The 24,123-nt window shown below is 42.6% G+C and overlaps 1 protein-coding gene across 1 annotated transcript in view; it reads left to right on the top strand.

Annotated features, from left to right (window-relative positions):
* gpc6 (glypican 6) overlaps positions 1-24,123 on the top strand; it is a 745,006-nt gene that overhangs the window by 12,555 nt on the left and 708,328 nt on the right. The gene's annotated exons all lie outside the window — the stretch shown is intronic.

The following is a 24,123-nucleotide window of genomic DNA, read 5'->3' as shown; positions in this document are numbered from 1 at the left end:
TCTTTATGGAGAAGATCAGTTGCTAGCTGGTACATTGGCATATTATAATCAATAGCATCATCATACTCCTCAGATTGTAACCAATAAGCAACTCTGTACACCTTGTTTTTCCTCAACTTTTTAATTTTGGCATTGTAAACTACAAGTTTTTGCTCTTCAAACCACACATGACATGGCTTTCTGCCCACTACTTTCCCATTAGCAATGTCCTGTAGATTCAATCTCTTAAGAAAATGATTTTTTTTTTTAAATAGCCTAAGTATCCAAATAACAAACTAATCCCATTCACACAAGGATTCACAATATAACATGATTTTTAAATCTCACTGTCATGAATTTATATCCCAGATGGAAGGAATTTAATGTTTAATTCCCATAAATTAATCGAGAAACATCCACCCAAAATATAATCAAATTATTGTTTTTTGCACAATACATGTGACTCGAACTGTTGTGAATATTTAGTTTAAAAATAATGATCAAGGAGAGAGAGAATAACACAAAATATAGACAATTTAGATGGCTTATCTAAAAAAAAGGGGCATTTTAATCATCTTGCTTCTGGAAAGTGATCGATTGGAACGTTGCATTTGCGGTGAATTTGAACCCCATATCGGCAGGAAAAACACTGTCGCTTCATATGGGGCCCAAATCACATTTTCGCTTATAGAGGATTGATAAAAGTCATCCCAAGAAGCAAGTTTATATGTAAAATAAACGACTTACACCGTGTTTTGTCCCGTACTTGAGATCCGTCACGTTGTAGGCGTTGAGGGCGTTCGAAGTCACTTTTTATTTTAATCCAAAGATTTGGGCAGGAAAATTGTCCAGCGATTTAAAAAAAAAAATAGAGAGTGAAATATAGCGTGAAAATCCACCTCCGACAGGCGGGAGAAAACGCCATTTTAATCCCTCCCCCCCCCCACCCCCCCCTCAAAGACGCCAAAGTCGCGCACACGGCCTGTGGCAGAACTGCAGCGCCGCTGAAGGTAAGTTTTGTAACATCGCTAAGTTTGGTTTTCTGTTTGGGGACCCAGAACTAGTGGTGTGCCACAGGATCTGTGCTGGGTCCACTGGTGTTTGTTATTTACATTAATGATTTGGGTCACATTTAATGTTAACCTTGTTAGTAAATTTGCAGATGGACACAAATGCTGTCTGTCCCGCTGAGTTACTCCAGCATTTTGTGTCTATCTTTGATTTAAACCAGCATCTGCAGTTCTTTTCTACACATAGTAAATTTGCATATTACACCAACATTAGTGGTAGGTTAAACAGTGGGGAAGGATATCTAAATTTACAACAGTATCTAGATCAGATGGGAAATTTGGCCAAGTAAAGTCAAATGGAATTTTAATTCTGCCAAATGTGAGATGTTGCACTTTGGTATGTTAAACCAGGCCAGTACTTGTGTGGTAAATGGTAGAGCCCTGTCGTGAAACAGGGTGTTGTGAAACAGGGAGACCTCGGAGTACCAGGACATATTCTGAGAAAATGGCAAATCAGTTGAAAAGGGTATTTGCTACTTTCTGGGAATATGTCCAGGTACTCCTAGATCTCTCTGTTCCACAACACTCTTTCACAACAGGGCTTTATCATTTACCTTGAAAGTACATGCCTTCATTGGAAAGGGTATTGAATAAAGTTGGGACATCAAGTCATTGGTGAGATTACACGGACTGTGTGCAATTCTAGTCATCCAGGTATAGGAAGTATGTCATTAAGTTGCAAAGGGTGCAGAAGAGATTCATCAGGATATTCCATGGCCTTGCCGAGCTTGAGATATAGGGGGGGATTGGATAGGCTGAGAGTTTTTTCTTGGAATGTAGAAGGCTGAAGAGTGATCTTAGTGAAGGATACAAAATAATGAGTGGCATGGATAAAATGAACACAGTCTTTTTCCCAGGGTAGAAAATTCTAAAACCAGAGGCCATGGGGTTGTGAGAGGGGAGAAATTTAAGAGGAACCTTAGTCGCAACTTTTTCTCACGGTGGGGAGTACACATCTGGAATGAGCTGCCAGTGGAAGCTATGGACGTGGACGCAATTTCAAAGGATACTTGGACAAAGATTTGGGCAGGAAGGGTTCTAAGGGAATACGGGCCAAATTCAGGCAGATGGGACTTGTGTGGAAGGCCAACTTAGTTGGCAGGGACAAGTAGGATCAAAGGGCCTGTTTACATGCTGCATAGTTGTATGTTCCAAATGGCCAACCATATTTGTAGATGTTTGCTCTTGGGATGCAAGCATTGCTAATAAGAATTATTTCCCACCCTGTCTGAATAAAATATGCGGCGGTGAATCTTCACTTCGTGTTGCTGCCTTCCTTATTTTAATAAAGTCCCTATAATGGTGTAAATTCCATGGTAAAAGTAAGATAACGGTGTAAAATTCCATGGTAAAAGTAAGATGGTGCATCTTTTTATTTTGTCTCATTGATTGATTCTTCTGAATTAAATGTACTGAAATTCACAAGTAAGCCCCATGGACTGCTTCTCCTTCAATGTGCTTGCCTAAAACATGGTCATTTTCATTGAAACCTTCAATGTTCACTGCGGAGAAAGACTCACAGCGCTGGAGTAACAACGGGTCAGGCAGCATCTCTGGAGAACATGGATAGGTGACATTTCAGGTCGGGACCTTTCTTCCGAGACTGAAGAAGGGTCCTGATCCAAAATGTCGCCTGTCATGTTCTCTAGAGATGCTGCCTGACCCACAAGTTACTCCAACATTATGTATCTTTTTTTGTAAACCAGCATCTGCAGTTCCTTGTTTCCTCCATATTCACTGCTATTCTGTATGCAATAATTTCCTTGCCTTCCATTCACTCAGCAGGTCAAACTAGGAATTAAATACTAATTGTTAAATGGGGCATATCCAAGATGTTTTGTTATCTGAACCCCTGCTGATTAGTGTCCTGTGATTTAGTATAAATATAATAAATACAAAAAGTTTGTTTTAGTTTAGTACTGTGGAAAACTTAAATGTGTGTCCTATTTCATGAATGAAAGATAGGGCTTTTAGATATGCATGCTTCTCACCATCTACAAGAATGCAATTGCTAATATATAGCACCACAGTAACAATTTGATGCATTACAGCTTCTATGTCCCAGTTGTCAAACGAATTGAAAATGTTCAAATGTGATAAGGTTCAAGCAGAGAAAGCCAGGATGTATTTTACAGGAAGAAGGACTTGCTTATAAATTAAATTGACAACGTTATTTAGTTACTGGAAGAAGAAGGACAGCAGTCCAGAAAACTACTCAAATTTCACTGGCAGAGGTGTTTTTTTGTAAATAATCCATTTCCCATTGTTATTACCTCCCTGGTGTAAATTGGTTGTGCTGAATAGGTAAAGTGGAGGTGGTGAAATCACACTTTTAGAGAGACTTTTTCCCACTGTCCATTTTCTGATTATTGGGTTGATGCATTTCCAATTTCTGTCCCTCAATATATTTAACATTTTGAGGAAACTGTTTCTAAACTAAGCCGTTTCTTCACTTAGAAATAAGTAATCAGATTTCTGAAGAAGGGTCTCGACCCGAAACGTCACCTATTCCTTTGCTCCATAGATGCTGCCTCACCCGCTGAGTTTCTCCAGGGTTTTTGTCTACCTTCGATTTTTCCAGCATCTGCAGCTCTTTCTTAAACAGCACAATATACATCTATTACTTCATCAGAATATTACTTATTCTTCATCAGTTTCCTTCTTTGTGAAGACAAACCATGGTGTTACACAGTATTGAAATAGCTATCTATAAATTACAACAATCCTGTTGTGCAAAGATATTCATTCAGCTTTGGTCAAAATGTTAATTGACGCATCAACCTTTAAATCTAGAAGTCTCCTAAATTCAAGCCATATGGGCCTGTCCCACTTAGGCGAATTTTTAGGTGACTGCAGGAGACTATGCAGTCGCCACATGTTCGAGGGTGGTTGCCAGGGAGTCGCCTTCATGATCGTGAGGAGTTCCCGCATTCTGGGAACTAATTGCGGCCTCATTATGGTCACTACGAATTTTTCAACATGTTGAAAAATTAGTGGTGACTAGAATGAAGCCGCCACAGAGAGTAGCGAGAATTCTCGTGCCGTAGGTGGGTCGCCAGGAGGTACTAGTGGGTTGCCAGGAGGTTGAAAGTTCTCGTAGGTTCTCGTAGTTTTGTAGCCGGTGTTGACCGGTGAATTTCATTGGCTCATTGGGGAAAAAAACGTAAGCAGTCGTTTTCAGAACCAAGGATAACTGTCTGGTAATGTTAAATGTATGCCGAGCTTCACAACCATGTATCTCTGGCTTCTTAACAGGAACAGCTCCTTCCCCACAGCCATCAAGCTATTAAACACAACAAATAATCTATGAGCTCTGAACTGCAAAAGACTATATTATTATTTGTTATTTGCACTATATTTGTTATTTATTGAACTTTTTCTTTTTTTCCCCGTTATATACAATGTTTACATATTCACATATTCTGTTGTGCTGCAGCAAGTAAGAATTTCATAACTAGGGAATGGGGTGTGAAAGAGGTGATTAGTTTTGGAGTCAGATAGAAGTGGGAATGAAGTTATTCTTAAGTATAGATGTCAGAGATTTTAAGTTCCTGTATCTTGTCTCAGATGGTATTAGAGAGAATAGGGAATAGGCAGGGGACATCATCCTTGATGATATTTCCATGATGGAACGCATCATGGAAGGTCACTTTATTTTTCTTAAGGACTACAATGATGGTTTCCTTATTAAATGGAGCCTCCAGCTTTTTTTGGAAGATTCCCTTGGTATCCCTGATGGTCTTGTTGATTTCATATTTGGCTGCAGAGCGGAATCATCCTTCTTGAAAATCTTTATTATGGACGTTAGCACATAGTTATCCAAGGTCTAGTTAGGATAGTCCCTAATTGTCTTTGTTGGAACAAAGTCATCATCACATTTCTTAATGAAACCACTGATGACTGAGGTATACTCACTCAGGCTGGATGAAATGGACTTGAATGTATTTCTGTCCTCTGGCTCAAGACAGTCCTGAAGTAAACCATCAACTATCTCAAACCACTGATGATTTACTCTTTTAGTTGGTCGTTGCATTTTAGCCTGTGTCTCTAAGCTGGCAAGAGCAGCACCAACAGATAATCAGACAGGTCAAAATAAGGGCAAGGATTGGAGCTCTAGGTATACTTGATGATGGTGTGGCAGTGTTAACACCCTGCAAGGGGCAGGAGACATGCTAAAGGTGTTTGACATTCCAGAAGTTGGCTTGATTGAAGTAACTGGAGATGATAAATGGGGCATCGGTGTTTGCTGACTTAGGAGAGTTGAGGATCAAATGTAATTTGTTCATGTCAGCTTGGCATTGACTTGTGGTCGTATGTGGATTGCCAACAATATGATAAAGGTGAATTCTCTCTGTAGATAAAATGGACAGCTTTTTATGATCAGGCATTTCAGGTCAGGTGGAGCTGAAATGAGCCAAGGCTGTCACATTGGTGTACCACAAAATGCATTGGAAGGAACTGCAGATCTGGTTTATACCAAAGATATACATAAAATGCTAGAGTAACTCAGTGGGTCAGGCAGCATCTCTGGAGAATAGGAATAGGTGATGTCTCGGGTCGAAACCCTTCTTCAGACAGCAAAATGCAGTCAGATTCAGTCGAAGTCTTTCTCTTTTCATTCTTCCCCAAGGTATTTCTATGATAGTGATCATGTAAGTAAATAGTTTGTTCTTGTTTTCATTCCTTTAAATTTTTAATAAAACTTTAGTTTTTTTCCCAATGTCATTTCCTCTCTTCCACTTCTACTTGCTTCTAGTCTTCACCAATAAATCTAAATCCTCACTGAGCTTTGATTATAGTCTCAATTAGATATTGGTTGAAGCAATCCTGATTACCGGATCATGACTGCTTGCTGATTAGTTTTAGAGATACAGCATGGAAACAGGCCCTTTAGCCAACCGTCCACAACAACCATTGATCACACATTCACACTAGTTCTATGTTATCCCACTTTCTCATCTAATCGTTAAACATGAGGAACATTTACAGAGGCCAATTAACCTACAAACCTCCATGTCCTTGGAATTGGGTTACTTGCCGTCATAAATCCAGTACATTAATCAAATTTAAAAATGCTACACAATTGAGAGAAACACGAGGACAGGAGGAGACAATCTGCATAATGGCAGAATGTTGAACAATAATGTAATGGATATAATGTTTACAAATTAAATTTTAATGCATTTAAATGACACTGAACTACCTGAGAAAGCAGTTTAAGGACTGCAAATCTTAGTGTGTTTCTGAATCCCTGTTGGGACTAATTGAAGCAAGACATGAATAGAGCTTTCATTGCAGCTGTTGGACATCTACATTGTATGTGTGATAGTAGCCCATGTGTACAAAGTCTATGCTGCACATCCTATTCCCTTGGGAAATGCTGAAACATATTTGGATGTCAGACTATTTGGAATCATCAAATTATTTTTTGAAGTTAAATGCAAAGAAAGCAACTGGTTAACAATATAGTGCTACTTTCTTTAATATTCTCAGAGGTTTACGTTTGCATATTGTCCAATCAAACTGGCATGCAGCATGCTGACAGTCATGTACAATTTGGGACTTTTTAGTTGGTAATATTGCATAGTGTTTCTTATTCTTCTGTTTGCTCACTAATATTTGTGAGCAAACCGCCATTCAATGTGATCATGGCTGATCATCTCCAATCAGTACCTCGTTCCTGCTTTCTCCCCATATCCCCATGACTCCGCTATTTTTAAGAGCCCTATCTAGCTCTCTCTTGAAAGCATCCAGAGAACCTGCCTCCACTGCCCTCTGAGGCAGTGAATTCCACAGACTCACCATTCTCTGTGAGAAAAAGTGTTTCCTCGTCTCCGTTCTACATGGCTTACTCCTTATTCTTAAACTGTGGCCCCTGGTTCTGGACTCCCCCAACATCGGGAACATGTTTCCTGCCTCTAGCGTGTCCAAGCCCTTAACAATCTTATATGTTTCAATGAGATAACCTCTCATCCTTCTAAATTCCAGAGTGTACAAGCCCAGCTGCTCCAATCTCTCAGCATATGACAGTCCCGCCATCCCGGGAATTAACCATTTAAATCTACGCTGCACTCCCTCAATAGCAAGAATGTCCTTCCTCAAATTAGGGGACCAAAACTGCACACAATACTCCAGGTGTGGTCTCACTAGGGCTCTGTACAACTGTAAAAGGACCTCTGTGCTCCTTTATTCGATTCCTCTTGTTATAAAGGCCAACATGCCAACGTTCGATATTTGTGTTTGTATATAATAATTTCAGACGAAGGCCGCTGGACATGATTAAGAGGCTTGCATTATTCATGTTTATCAAGGCCAGACCTTGACTGCCAATTAGAATACTAGATGAATAGATTGTCATTTTCAGAAAATAGCCTTTTTCTCAGGAAACAATGTCGTGGATAAGCTAAAAATTCTACACAATCTGATCTGCAATACAAAACTATGGAATTAACACTATATTTAAATGTCATGGTTCGGCCATCTATAATTATTGTCAAATTCAAGTAAAACATCAAACAATAATATTTTGCCTTTCATGTTTCCTTCATGGTTTATAAAATCAAAACAATATCAAAAATGTTCCTTCCATTCAAATATTCTCATCCAGAGGCTTGTCATTGTCATTGTCTTTAATGTGAAATGGGAAGATAGTTTAATCTCTTTTGAAACTTATTATTATTATGAAATTATAAATTATAAATTATGAAATGTTTGCATCTTTTGTATTTCTTGAATATGTCTGCAAAATATTTTATGTAACCAGAAGATTTTGTTTTGCTTAAATACAGTAACTATATTCAGTCCAACATTTAGTGGCAGAATTTGCTGATCTTACAGCTCTTAAATTAGTTTTATTCAATATTTCACTTATGTGCTTTATTATAGATCCATGCCCAATATAAATTAAACACAGCTGTTTCAGCCACCATATATAAACATATAAGCAACAGCAATGTTTCACTTTTTATATGTGTGCATGTATGTGTATATATCTATTTACATATATACGTAGATGTCCAACTAAACCTGAAAGAATAATTCTGAGGGTGGCGGATAGGATCAGAGTATAGGGGAGGGTGCAGAAGAGGATCAAAGTTCCTGAGTGAGGCAAAGAACCATCATTTTTTACCTGGTCTCTTTGGTCTTATTTCAACACGACGATACACAAATAAGTCACTCAGATGAGGTATTACATGCAGGCAGTAAACAAAATGTTATCTTTAATGAAGTGGAGTTTTTTTTTAAAGGTGGAGGGGCTGTCCCACTGCGGCGACCTAATCTGCGAGTATATAAGAGTTTGCCCTCGATTCAAACTCGCAGCATGGTCGACACGTGGTCCTAGGAGGTCCTATGAGGTCACTGGAACTTTCCTTCATGCTCGAGGGAAGTTCCCGCATACTCGCGGCCTCAGTTTGGTCGAGGAAAATCTTTCAGCATGTTGAAAAATTTTCTGCGAGTAAAAATTGGTCGGCATGGTTCTTTTGAACTCGTAGTGCAGTGGAGTGGGGTCGCTATGTAGTTATAGGCAGTCAAGGGCAGCCGTAAGCAATCTCCTTTTAATTGGCTCATTGGAGTTTTCAGGACCAAGGAAAACCGTAGGTAAAATGCCCGGTAAACTTTATTATGTTGTCTGGCTTCTTAAAAGTGTCTCCACTCCTTATCCCCCCCCCCCCCTCCCTTCTCCTCCCCCCTTCTCCCCCCTTCTCTCCCCTTATCTCTCCCTCTCTCCCCTTCTCTCCCCCTCCCCCACCCCCCCACTCCCTAAGGGACTTACCGTACACTGTGCAGCCGTCTTTTACCTTCCTGTTCATCGCGGGTGTGAATTTCAGACAGCGCTCCCCCGCTTTCCCTGGCCCCCGCCTTTGCGATGTGTTTGTGTGTGTGTGGGTTTCATCGCTAATGGTCGATCCAGCTCGAGATTTTACAGGCGAGTGCCCTCGAGCTTGAAGGTCGAAGACAGTCGCCGAATGGTCGCGTCAGTGGAACAGGCCCTTAAATGGGTATGAAGTGTTCATGCATGTGGATGGAAATTCAATTGCACAATATTGTTTTTTTTCATTAATGCAATTCAAAACTTTTATTCTTTCTGGAGTGCAATGCAATTACACAATCTCTGGTTCATTTTGCATCACTTTGGAAGTTTGACTGACCACTTCTGGAATGCCTTTATATTGGGGCACATCGGATAGCAACGCATACAATTATTAAGGGATGGGACAGGCTAAATGCAGGGAACATGTTCCCGATGTTGGGGGAGTCCAGAACCAGGGGCCACAGTTTAAGAATAAGGGGGAGGCCATTTAGAACTGAGATGAGGAAAACGTATTCACCCAGAGAGTTGTGATTTTGTGGAATTCTCTGCCTCAGAAGGCAGTGGAGGACGATTCACTGGATGCATTCAAAAGAGAGTTAGATAGAGCTCTAGGGGCTAGCAGAATCAAGAGATATGGGTAGAAAGCAGGAACATGGTACTGATTGTGGATAATCAGCCATGATCACATTGAATGGCGGTGCTGGCTCGAAGAGCTGAATGACCTACTCCTGGACCTATTTTCTATGTATCTATGTACCTTGTGCAACACGTCTTGGATTTGAAATGTTATATTTCTTTAGTAAACATGGTTCCCCCTCCCTACTGCCATTGATGGATCCATCTGCCACATCTCTGTGTCCTGTAATTCTGCTCCTCCCCCCTCCCTCTCCAGACAGAACAAGGATAGAGTTCTCCTAATTCTCACCTTTCACCCCACCGGCCTCCGACTCCAACACATTATTTTCCAACATTACTGCCACCTCCAAAGTTTTCCCAGTCGTATTTTCCCCATCCTCACCTTTCTCTGCCTTCTGCAAAGACCGCTCCCTCCGCAACTCCTTGGTTTACTCATCCACACAGACCACCCCACCCTCCCAGGCACATTACTGTGCAACTGCAGCAAATGTAACACCTGTCCATATACCTCCTCCCTCCATCCAGGGACCCCAGTAGTCCTTTCAGGTGAAACAGAGGTACCCCAAACCTGAGCTACTGCATTTGGTGTTCCCAATGTGGCCTCTTTCACATTGGCAAGACCAAGTGTAGACTCGGCAACTTGCGCTTGTTCTGCCAAGGCCTGTTGGATCTCTCGGTTGTTAACCATTTTAACTCTCCTTCCCATTCCCATACTGATCTTTCTGTTCTGGGCCTCCTCCATTGCCAGTTTGAGGCCACACGCAAACTGTTGGAAGCCAACAGCATGTACATTGAATTATTTAATGTTAGCTAACTAACCTACAAACAACCCCTGCTTTCCTAGTGCCCCCCCCACTCCATCATTGTTTCCCACCAGGACGCACCCATTTCTTCCCTTTCTTCTCCCCTGGTACCTTTATTCTTTCCTCTGGCTTATGTCTGTGTGGCCAGGTACAGTTAATACAGTGCCCACGTGATCATTAAGTTTGTTGATGATACCACTGTAGTCAGCCGAATAAAGAACATTGATGAGACAGAGTACAGAAAAGAGATTGGGAACCACTTGTCATGGTGTCAGAACAAGAACCTAACTCTTAACATCAGCAACCAAAAATAATTTGTTAGCCTCAGGAAGCAGTGAGGTAGTGGTTGAATGCAACCTTGCTTCATCATCAGAGCTGTTGTAGAAATGATTAACCAATTACCGAGGCATCCATGTTAGCAGCAACCTAAATGATCCTCTTGCAATGATGTGGTGATCTACAGTAGAAAGCGCATCAGCATATTTACTTTCTTAGGCATCTGAGAAGATTCAACATGTCCACAAGAGTTTTATTAAACTTCTGGAGATGCACTATAGAAAGTATACTGATACGATGCATCTCTGCCTGCTATGGCAACTGCTCTGCTCTTGACTATCTAAACCTGCATGGAGTAGTGAACAAAGTCCATTACAGACGTATCACTTTATTCCTTCCAGTCCATCTTCACTGTGTGTTGCATCAGAAAGACTGGAATAATTGTCAATGATCTCTGCCACCCTGGCCATTTCCTTTGTTCTCTTCCATTTTCTGGGAGAAGGTGAAGGAGCTTGAAAGTTCGATGTTCAGACTTAAGATCAGTTTCTTCCTCACTGCAATCAGACTCCTGAAACAGCTACGTACTTTACACCTCCTTCCTGGAGGTGCTGCCACATACTGTTAATCTTAACTCTATTTTACTTCGGAGTCACGTGAGTGACTACGTGAAGAACCCGCTTCCAACGCATGCGTGCCATATCGCTACACGCATTGCACGAGTCAACAGAGGGTGGAGGACGTCCACCCGTAACGGGAGTAGGAAAAAAGGACCAGCAAAAGGCAGGTAAGGACTCTGCATTTTTATTCACAGAAAAATGGACAGAGTGAAAAGGAAACGGTCTGCAAAAAAGCTGCCCGAGAAACGCGTTGTAAACGTGGATGAACGGCAGAGACAGCAGCCGTCGGCTCTAGAGGCCTCGGTAGAGGAATCAGCTGTGCCAGAAATCATTCTGGCACCGACGAAACTTACTCAACCGTGGTATTCGGTCATACAGGGGATGGTGTTAGAACCATGTTCCATTATTGGACATAGTCCGAATTTATTAATTCATCCAGTAACTGGAGGGGGGCAGTCACCCATGCCATAAGACTATGGATTTGTTGATTTGTAGAGTCTGAAAGACCCACTACACGGCATGGGGCTGTCAGACAGGACGATGAATCTCATCACATCCGCACAAAGACTGTCAACACGGAAGCAGTACCTCGGACACATCAAGAAATGGGGCATATACTGCTTTGACAACAACCTAGACCAAAGGGCCAAGAATATTCTGGCCGTATTGGAATTCTTAACAAACCTCCATTATGATAAACGATTGGGCTACAGTGCCATCAATAGTGCCAGAAGTGCACTCTCCAATTACCTATCACAAGGAACGGAGCGGCACACGGTGGGAACGCACCCCCTGGTAACAAAACTTATGAGGGGCATACTCAATGCAAATCCCCCTAAAACCAGGTACTCCAAAATCTGGGATGTGGGTGTCGTTTTAAACATGCTGAGGAGCTGGTAGCCCATAAACAGCATTATCACTGCAGAAACTGACCATGAAGATGGTTATGCTCATGGCGTTAGTTACTGCACAACGAGTCCAGTCATTAAGCAAACTGAGCCTGGACTCCTTGATCATCTCACGAGAGAAACTGGTGTTTGTCATACATGAGTTAATAAAACAAACAGACCAGGTTCATCGGGTCAAGTGATTGAATTTATGGCATATCCATACGACGAACGTCTGTGTATAGCAAGACATATCCAATTATACATGGAATATACTAAGAGCATTCGAGGTCAGGAAATGGCTTTGTTAATTTCTTACAAGAAACCGCACAAAAGGGTCATGACCCAAACTATCTCAAGGTGGCTCAAATGTGTCCTAAAGATGGCAGGAATAAACACTAATGGTTTTAAATCTCATTCCACCAGGGCTGCAGCAAAATCCGCAGCAAAAATTCTGAGGTACCCACGGACCAAATCCTCAGAATAGCAGGATGGTCATCCGAAAGGACTTTCCAAAGGTTTTATAATAAACCAGTTTTTTGGAGCCATCATCATTTTCGGAAAGCATTTTACGTTCAATATTATAATTTGCCCGAAGGGTTACAGGGCTATGATTTCAATTAATAAATGTATTTTCTCGTTATATCACACAAGTCTTTGTATAAGTGTGTCTAAAATTGCTAATGATATTCTCTCCCGATACCCAAGGCAGTTGTGAAGCATGGACTCGTTCCACGGCATGAGGTCACAGAGCTTTGAAATCTTCACGTAGTCACTCACGTGACTCCGAAGTAAAATAGTAAGATTAAACGAGAACTTACCAGTTTGAAGTTTGATCTGTATTTTATGAGGAGGAACGTTGAGGGAATACGTGCCCTCCGCTCCCACCCTCCTATGATCATATCAAAACTGGTATCTCTTTGATAATCTTACTATGTTAGGTCATTATAGTTTCTGTGACCTCACACCGCTGCTTTGAAGAATGGCACGCATGCGTTGGAAGCGGGTTCTTCACGTATTCCCTCAACGTTCCTCCTCATAAAATACAGATCAAACTTCAAACTGGTAAGTTCTCGTTTAATCTTATTATTTTATTCTGTTACTGCGCATTGATTTTAATATGCGCAACTTCAGATTGCACTATAATCTTTGCACAGTTCTGCTATTTTGCATTTGTTTTTGGATTTATTGATGTATCTATCATTACCATGTATACTATTTACTCTGTGAACTTCATGCAAACAAGGGGTTTTGGTGAACTTTGGTATATTTGACAATTAACGTCTGATTAAATGCCTCACCAACTAGAATATCTCTTACAGCAGCAACATTCTAGTCCACATTGCACCTCCCTTCTTCGACAGTGGTTTTGGTTGTGATGTTTCTAGTTAGTGTCAATGGAAACAATGTACTGGCACCTTGCATTTTACGCAGCGGTTACACGCTTGAAAAGCAGCCCGTAAATCAAAAAGCTTGTAAATCAAACACACATCAGGCAACACTCGCAACAATGCTGCCATACTGTGCCAGGCATAAATTTGAGTATTATTCCGAAAATAGGAGTGCGTAAATTATATTTTGGTAGTTATTAGACAAGCGCATTATTTTTAAAAAAAAAGTAAATCAAGCGTGCGTAAACCGAGAGGTGCCTGTATTGTAATTTATTTATTAGCCAAGTATTTATTCAATCAGTAACACTAGTGAAGGAGACAGACGTGGCAGTTTAAAAGGTATCGTGGATTGGAGTTTTAGATACTGGTGGCAACAATTGTGAATCATGCTTCAATGTACCAAATTTTGCATAGGGATAACAGTCACATATGAATTATGATCAGAATCTGTTCACTGTATGTGTATCTGGAGGGCATTAGACATCTTCCATACTCCAGGACTAAAGATTAGATTGTCTTTTCATGGGGAATCAACAGCTGGGACACATTGCTACTCTTTGTAGAACAGTAAAAAATCTAGATTTTGAACCTCGCATAATAAGCGGAATAACCTTGTGCTGCAAATTGATCTGCTCTGGAAGTATGAGAGAGAGCAATATTATGGAAACATTATAAATTAGCAACCTATTCATATTTACTTTATAAAATCTAAGCCTTTTGCTGCCTTTGTGGAATGAAACTACTCGCACTGCCTGCCATTGCATGTGGAAAAATCCAGATGCTTTCATTTGGAGTATGAATTGCACAGGTATGTAGTAGTCAGCTGAGGCTTGGATAGAAACATAGAAACATAGAAATTAGGTGCAGGAGTAGGCCATTCGGCCCTTCGAGCCTGCACCGCCATTCAATATGATCATGGCTGATCATCCAACTCAGTATCCCGTACCTGCCTTCTCTCCATACCCTCTGATCCCCTTAGCCACAAGGGCCACATCTAACTCCCTCTTAAAAATAACCAATGAACTGGCCTCGACTACCCTCTGTGGCAGGGAGTTCCAGAGATTCACCACTCTCTGTGTGAAAAAAGTTCTTCTCATCTCGGTTTTAAAGGATTTCCCCCTTATCCTTAAGCTGTGACCCCTTGTCCTGGACTTCCCCAACATCGGGAGCAATCTTCCTGCATCTAGCCTGTCCAACCCCTTAAGAATTTTGTAAGTTTCTATAAGATCCCCTCTCAATCTCCTAAATTCTAGAGAGTATAAACCAAGTCTATCCAGTCTTTCTTCATAAGACAGTCCTGACATCCCAGGAATCAGTCTGGTGAACCTTCTCTGCACTCCCTCTATGGCAATAATGTCCTTCCTCAGATTTGGAGACCAAAACTGTATGCAATACTCCAGGTGTGGTCTCACCAAGACCCTGTACAACTGCAGTAGAACCTCCCTGCTCCTATACTCAAATCCTTTTGCTATGAAAGCTAACATACCATTCGCTTTCTTCACTGCCTGCTGCACCTGCATGCCCACTTTCAATGACTGGTGTACCATGACACCCAGGTCTCGCTGCATCTCCCCTTTTCCTAGTCGGCCACCATTTAGATAATAGTCTGTTTTCCTGTTTTTGCCACCAAAATGGATAACCTCACATTTATCCACATTATACTGCATCTGCCAAACATTTGCCCACTCACCCAGCCTATCCAAGTCACCTTGCAGTCTCCTAGCATCCTCCTCACAGCTAACACTGCCCCCCAGCTTAGTGTCATCCGCAAACTTGGAGATATTGCCTTCAATTCCCTCATCCAGATCATTAATATATATTGTAAATAGCTGGGGTCCCAGCACTGAGCCTTGCGGTACCCCACTAGTCACTGCCTGCCATTGTGAAAAGGACCCGTTTACTCCTACTCTTTGCTTCCTGTTTGCCAGCCAGTTCTCTATCCACATCAATACTAAACCCCCAATGCCGTGTGCTTTAAGTTTGTAAACTAATCTCTTATGTGGGACCTTGTCGAAAGCCTTCTGGAAGTCCAGATACACCACATCCGCTGGTTCTCCCCTATCCACGCTACTAGTTACATCCTCGAAAAATTCTATAAGATTCGTCAGACATGATTTACCTTTTGTAAATCCATGCTGACTTTGTCCAATGATTTCACCACTTTTAGACTAACTGGTCTGTAATCCCTCCCCCTGTTTTCTCTCTCCCTCCCTTCTTAAAAAGTGGGGTCACGTTTGCTACCCGCCAATCCTCAGGAACTACTCCAGAATCTAGATAGACTAACATAACTTTGACAGAGGTTGAAATTGTGATGATAAATTGTATTTTATGACATTCACAACTATAGCAGAAGAAATTAATCTTTAGTTTCCTGTCGAAAGATATGACACCAGAAGCTGAGAATGAAGAGGATGATGCAGAGTGGCCGTGTACTTAAATTATTGAACTGTTAATTCAGAGGCTTGGAATGACAAACCAATGAGTTCACTTCTCACAATGGCAGCTCTGTGATTTATTTCAGTTAATTAAATAATAAGCTGGAATTTTAATGAAAATGCTGCTTTGAAAAATAGACGACCTGATCATTGTTCTAAAACCCATCTCCTTCACTGCTTCTCTGGTATTTTAATAGGTCAAGAGCCGAGTGTTTAATAAGCAGCTGAACAAGCTCATTAATGCAAATGCACAGATAAAATATAACAATCAAAAACAGTTAATAAAATTAAATACTGTAATACTGGGTAGCCATAATATTGCAAAGAAAAGTCCTTAGTGCAACCAAAGACACAGTCCATAGAAATTAATAGTTGTTGAGGTTAGTGTTGTGCAGTATTCTGAGAGCCTGATGAATATTGTTGAACCTGGTGGTCACGGTTTTCGGGCTCCTGTACCATTTTTCCTAATGGTAGGAGCGAAATGAGAGCGTGGCCAAGGTGGTGTGGGTCATCAGAGATAAGCACTCCCAGGAACATGAAGCTATTAACTCTCAAATGTTTGTATTTAATCTTAGAGATACAAATGAGAAATACTCTCAAATAGTTTCCCCAGTGGGAAATGCTGGCATTTCCTAAGATCTTGTGCAATCAGTGAACTTCATCGTTTCAGATATGTAAAGATTACAAATGCTTTCTACTGATTTTGATCACCATGAATATTTCCATGTATACAATGAATCGTTTATTCAGGTGGCATGGAAGAGTGGACCTGGAGGTACCAAGCAAAATTTGGTTGGAATATGACAAATTCTTTGTAGTTGTCATCTTCTCTATATGCAGTCTTCATCATTGAGGATGACTTGTTCCTGCAATGATTTGAAGAGTGGCAGGAGTCTGAATATGAATACTTTTAAGGTGAGACGGCCATTGAACATGGACAAGAGCAAGGTCTTGGCCTAATGACGAGGTCCAACGCCATCCAAGACCAGGATATGCTGCACTGACAATGTTCACACAGATGCATGCAAGGATGTATAACACACCTTGATCACACATTAGGGGAACCAAGAACCATGGGTCATAGCTTTAAACTGAGAGGGGAATGATTTAATAGGAACCTGAGGTGCAACCTTTTCATACAGCAGGTGGTGGGTATATGGTATGAAATGCCAAAGGAGGTATTTGAGATGGGGATTATAACACAACGTTTATGGAGTCATACAGTATGGAAACAAGCACTCTAGTCCGACTTGCCCATGGGACCAAGATGTCACGTCTACACTAGTCCCACCTGCCTATGTCTGGCCAATATCCCTCTAAACTTTTCCTATCCATGTACGTCTAAATATGTTTTTAAATGTGATGTTTAAAAAACATTTGGACCGGACATAACCTCTAAACCCATGGAACAAATGTCTCTAACGTTGCGTCTAAAGCCACTGATATTCTGCCTCCACTGTCTCTTGCCCAGAAAATCATGTCTCATGTTCTATTCCAAAGCTAATGGGACCTCTCTCATAAAGTTCCTCAACCAAGTAGGCATGCGAATCCCACTGCTCTTAAAACCACATGACCTCAAATACTAAACCCATGCAGTCATTAAACTAGTCTCTGCCATGCTGTCATAAAGTCTGCTGTACTAAAACACATGTGGACATCTTGGAAATATGCTTTCACTAAATTTACTATTGATCCTGGAAATCAAAAGCACTCCAAATAAGACCATGTTGCACAGATCCAAACACAAGAATGGTCTCGACCCGAAACGTCACCTGTTCCTTTTCTCCAGAGATGCTGTTTGACCCGCTGAGTTACTTCAACATTTTGTGATTCTTTGGTGTAAACCAGCTTCTACAGTTCCTTCCTATCTCCCCCTGAAACCCAACAACCGATCAAATCTACTCAGCCTTATGCACTGCCCCGAGGATATAAAGTGTTGGATGGCGCAGAACTTCCTCCAACTAAACAAGAGCAAGTCTGAGGTCATCCTACTTGACCCCTCGGACTCCATCAAAACGATAGCAGGCAGCCTTGGAAGCCTAACCTCCTTACTCAAACCGCACGTCAAAAACCTTGGAGTGATATTTGACTCCGCATTGAAGTTTGACAAACAAGTCAATGCTGTGGTAAAAGCTAGCTTTTTGCAGCTTCGCACAATAGCTAAAATCAAACCATTCCTCCAATTCGACGACCTTGAACAAATCATCCAAGCATTCATCTCCTCCCGCCTTGATTACTGCAACTCCCTATACACTGGCATCAGCCAATCATCCCTGTCCCGCCTGTAATTGGTCCAAAACGCCGCAGCGAGACTTCTGACGGGCACCCGTAAAAGGGACCACATCACCCCGATTCTGGCCTCTCTCCACTGGCTCCCAGTACGGTACAGAATCATCTTCAAGCTCCTCCTATATGTATACAAAGCCCTTAACGGGCTTGCCCCCACCTATATCAAAATTCTTCTAACCCACCATTCTACCTCCAGGTCCCTCAGGTCGGCCGACTTGGGGCTACTCACTATCCCGCGGTCCAGGTTTAAGCTCGGGTGACCGCACTATTGCGGTTGCAGCACCTAGACTGCGGACCAGAATCCCTCTTCTCATCAGAACTGCCCCCTCCATCGACTCCTTTAAGTCTAGACTTAAAACCTATTTCTACTCACAAGCGTTTCTTGAGGTGCTCTGAGGGAGCGCTGTATGTATGTATTTATGTATGTATTGTTAGATCTGTGTACCATTGTATGTAGTACGTTAGTACCTGCACTGATGTAAAGCACTTTGGTCAACGAGAGTTATTTTTAAATGTGCTATAGAAATAAAATTGACTTGACTTGACTTGACAATATTGACAGGGACTTTCCCAGTGTAAGAGGCTTAGACAAGGAATAATTTGTTAGGTGTATTCAAGAGAATTTCTTGAAAGAATATGTGGATCGTCCAACTCAAGAAGGGACCATACTGGGCCTTGTACCTCAAACAAAACCCCCCTCCCCCACACACCCACCCCAACACACACAACCCCCCCACAACCTCAACCCGACAATCCCCCCACAACAAATCCCCCCACAACTCCCCCCGCCCCCACAACTCCCCCTGCCCCACAACTCCACCCCTGCCCCCGCAACTCCACCCCTGCCCCCACAACTCCACCCCCTGCCCCCACAAGCCCCCCCCCCCGCTCCCACACACCCACACACCCCCGTCCCCACAACCTGCCACCATATATCCCTCCCCCCACTCATAAACCGCTCCACCCCACAACTCCTCCGCCCGCCCACCCCCCTGCACACACACCCTCCTCCCACACACACATTCTCCCCCCCCCCCAGCCGCACCCCCCCAGTCACATCCCTCCTCCCCCCTCCCACACCCCTCCTGCCCACATACACTCCTCCCCGGCACACACCCCCCTCCCCCACACCCTTCCCCCACACCACCCTCTCCCCCCCCATCCTACGTCTCCTCGTCCACACACACCCCTCCTCCCCTCCCACCCCACACCCCCCTGCCACTCACCCCACTTCTCTCCCCCCTCCCCTCCCACACATGAAGAGGAGGGGGAGGGAGTGCTCGGGGATGGGTTGCGTTGGGGACCCAAGCCGCCCGTGTGACTGGGACCCAACGGGTCCCACACAGTCTAGTGCAGATTAAAAACAATGTGTAGCAATGGAAAAAGTAGGACAACTTAAGGATAATGAGGGAATTTGTGCCTGGATATACTTAAGGTACGGAACAAGTACTTTACATCTATATTCACCAAGGAGAAGAACATGGATGACAGTGAGATTAGTGCAGGATATACTAATATGCTTTGGCAGTTTAAGATCAAGAAGGAATTGGTGTTGGGTCTCTTGAAAAGAATTAAATTGGATAGGACCCCCGGGCCTGATGGAATCTATTCCTGGTTATTGAGAGATTGCAGGGGCCTTGACGAAGAATTTTGTAAGGTTTCCAGCCATAGGCAAGGTCCTGGAGAATAGTCCACGTTGTCCTTTCCTTGAATAATGGAAATGAGGATAATCCAGGAAATTGTTGGCCAATGAGCCATCTATCACCCATCAATGCCTATCTCACCCCTGTTGTTATATTTTTACTGGGTGCCTTTCTTCTACACTCTGGCCTGATGCATGGTCTCAACTCTAATGTTGACCAGCCACTTTCCTCCAAAGATGCTGATCCTTTAAGAGATGGGAGGATAGAAGGAGAGAGAGAATTGGGGTAGGACCTGAGATATGTGTATACTTTGGCGGCGGGGGTGTTAAGAGGACATGTGTGGGAGGATGTTAATTCTATCCTGCAGAGCCTCATCTCTTCCATTTCGGACCACCTTACTGTTGGATGAGGACCTTGCTCTGTCAAAATTATGTGACAGCTGATGTGCAGCTGCAGCCAACATTAGAAAGATTTGCACACAGGCATATTCCACTTCTCAAAACTGGAGTGGAAGTAAGTCATCCGTGATCCTGAGGGAATACCTAAGAAGACTGTTAAAAAACCTGAATATTTCTTAGCATCTGCTGAAACGTTTCTGCACTTTCAACAGTTTGCTGTAATTACCAGTGAGGATTAATTTATAGATATCAAAGTGCAAATTAATTATTTCTGCTGAATTAATCTTGTACCTTAAACTGCGGAGATGAAAATCAATGCTCCATATTTAGTGTTCATTATAAATATTCATATTCGTGATTTAATCTTAGCCTTAAAAAAAAACCTGATGTGTGTCCAACATTAATATTAATTAAACATGATTAACAGCTTTTTGTCAGCAATTCAGGAAGAAGCTGCAGTACCTGGATCATTTCAGATATCCAGTATTTGAGGATAACAGTCACACAATAACCTACATTATTGCTATGAAAATAAATCACCAGTCAAACAATTGTTTTCACAATCACAATGTTTCTTGTGCTTGATAGGTGCAGGCACGGTGTTTACATCTACCAAGGGCAAAACGTGATTTTAGCATTGCAATACACTTGGATGTGATTTGTGCAATCCATTCCTTCTGCAAATTCTTGTAAGGCAAGAGATCAAGGAAGATATTTGTGCCAAACGCTCTTCAATGTTTGATGATGAGCAACGCCCACCCATGGTGCAACATATTCAAAGTCGTACTACAAGATGTGCATAATTTCTAAAAGTATATAGACACACTTTACACTTTGCACACTGTACTTTGCATTCCTTGTTTAAAAACTAACATCCAAATAATAATGCGCAATGCGTTTTGAATTATTGCTATCAATTTGCTATTTACATCCATTCGATATCCATCCATCCACCCTTATATAACTATAAAACTCTGATCTTGGATGTGTATTTATTTATTTATTTTTGTGTGTGATCACATCTTTTTGAAAAACTGACGCGGTAACGGTAACATTTTTACATATTTTGATAGAGATTTATCCCGTGGAGTCCAAAATCACCTTCTCTGAAAAATTCATGCTTTATTTCTTGAGTTATTAATCAAAATGAAAAATATCTGAAAAAACTTTGAATCTAAACGAGATGGTCTCGCTGATGACGTCACAATGGCTCTACATGCTGCAATCTTAGGTCTGCGTGCTGCTGTCTTGGATCTGCACGCTGCAAGTGACGTCCCCCCCACCTCTCCTACCTCCCCACATCTCCCTCCTCCCCCCATTATTCAAAAGACGCAGCACTCTCACCTCCCCTCCTCTCCCCTCCAAGTGATCTGGGACCAACGCCAAAACGGTACATGGTTTTTGCACCACCTTCAAGATTCAAGGGAGTTTATTGTCATGTGTCCCAGGTAGGGCAATGCAATTCTTGATTTGCTTCATCAACAGTATATAGTAGGCATAAATAAATACAGAACAGATCTGTGTGACCATGTACCATTGAATATATACATATACACACATAAATAAGCAGATAATGTGCAATGGGCTATTAATGTTCAGAGTTTTGTTTGAGTTGAGTTTAATAGCCTGGTGTCTATTGGGAAGTGGCTATTCCTGAACCTGTATCTTTCAGATTTCAGGCGCATGTACCTTCTACCTGAAGGCAGCGGGGAGATGAGTGAGTGGCCAGGATGGTGTGGATCCTTGATGATGCTGGCACCCTTTTTGAGGCAGCGACTGTGATAGATCCCCTCGATGGTAGGGAGATCAGAGCCGATGATGGACTGGGCAGTGTTTACAAATTTTTGCAGTCTTTTCCGCTCCTGGGCGCTCAAGTTGCCGAACCAAGCCACGATGCAACCGGTCAGCATGCTCTCTACTGTGCACCTGTAGAAGTTCGAGAGAGTCCTCCTTGACATACCGACTCTCCGTAATCTTCTCAGGAAGTAGAGGCGCTGATGTGCTTTCTTTATAATTGCATCAGTGTTCTTGGACCAGGAGAGGTCTGCAGATATATGCACGCCCAGGAATTTGAATCTCTTGACCCTCTCTACCATCGACCCGTTTATATAAACGGGACTGTGGGTCCCCATCCTACCCCTTCCAAAGTCCACAATCAGTTCCTTGGTTTTGCTGGTGTTGAGAGCCAGGTTATTGTGCTGGCACCATTTGGTCAAACGGTCGATCTATACTCTGACTCATCTCCATCAGTGATTCGTCCCACAACAGTGGTGACGTCAGCGAACTTGATGATGGACTTCGCACTATGACCGGCTACGCAGTCATGAATATAGAGTGAGTACATCAGGGGGGCTGAGCACGCAGCCTTGAGGTGCTCCCGCGCTGATTGTTATCGAGGCTGACACATTTCCACCAATACGGACAGACTGGTCTCTTGAACGAGGAAGTCGAGGATCCAATTGCAGAGGGATGCACAGAGACCCAGTTCTGAGAGTTTGGTAACCAGCTTGGAGGGGATGATTGTATTAAATACCGAGCTGTGGTCAATGAATAACAGCCTGACATATGAGTTTTTGTTGTCCAACTGGTCCAGAGCGGATTGGCGAGCCAGCGAGATCGCATCCATCGTTGATCTGTTGTGGTGGTAAGCGAACTGCAGTGGGTCCAGGTTTTTGTCGAGGTAGGAGTTGATTTGCGCCATGATCAACCTGTCACCTTACTCATCTTTGTCCTGCGGTCGTTCCTATAAAGTTTCGTTCAGATTGATGTTATATTTCACAAGAAACTTTATATTTTTTAACTTTAAAAAGTTAAGATTTGAGAATAAATTCTTCATTCTGCAGCTATATCTTCAACTATGACTTCACTATGCTACATTGTTGCAATCTCGGCACACTATGTCCTGCCAGGCTGCCAGCACTAGAAAGTGTAATTGCAAGCTACAATGTTGCTATCTCTTTTTATTTTAAATCCTGGCAGCATGGAGGGAGGGTGCATTTAAAAATATATTTTAAGTCACAGTACACTGAATTTTGAATGAGGCAAACTGAGCAGCCCCTGCGCAGTTGGGGGCTATGGGTGAGTGGTGGAATCTTGCGTTGGGGGCACGGGTTGCGTTGGGGGAAACAGGTGAGTGGTGTGCAATATTGCCTTGGGGAACGGGTTGCATTGGGGGTCCAGGTCTCCCGTGGAGGCTATGGGTGAGTGGTGGAATCTTGCGTTGGGGAAACGGGTTGCATTGGGGAAACGGGTGAGTGGAGTGCAATATTGCCTTTGGGAATGGGTTGTGCTGGGGGACCAGGCCTCCCATGGGGGCTGTGGGTGAGTGGTGCAATATTGCGTTGGGGGACCAGGCCTCCCGTGTGACAGGGACTCAACGGGTCCCAGTTGGTCTAGGAACTATTAAAAATCTGATCTTGTATGTGGATGTGTGTGTGTGTGTTTATTTGTTCGTGTGTGATCACATCTTCTCGAGAAAACGACGAGCTTATCTGAAAATTTCAGGCTTTATTTCTCGAGTTATTAATGAAAATTTTCAAAAATGGTTTTTACTTTAAAATCATTCCTCAGAGCTTCCAACATGTTTTGATACAAAGTTGCAAGACAGGAATACTGCCAGCAACACTCTGAACTTTTCAGCTCAACGGCATCTCACAGCAAGTGCACCCGACATTTGCAACAATGTTGCCATCATAGCTCCTGGCAGGAGAGGATGGGGAGGGTCAATTGGTATTGCAATTGGGGATTGATATATATTTTTTCAACTCAAGTGCTGGGGGAGGCTCATGAACTATCATCTTTGCTCAGGAGTGCTCGAATCTTACCTTCGGCAACGGGTTGAGTTGGAGGACCACACCTCCCGTGGGGGCTAAGGGTAGGGGATGGG

The sequence above is a fragment of the Amblyraja radiata genome, chromosome 6 (genome assembly GCF_010909765.2).
Source record: "Amblyraja radiata isolate CabotCenter1 chromosome 6, sAmbRad1.1.pri, whole genome shotgun sequence".
Classification (NCBI taxonomy): Eukaryota; Metazoa; Chordata; class Chondrichthyes; order Rajiformes; family Rajidae; genus Amblyraja; species Amblyraja radiata.
The sequence above is the reverse complement of the archived record's forward strand: the minus strand, read 5'-3'. Positions and strand labels throughout refer to the sequence as shown.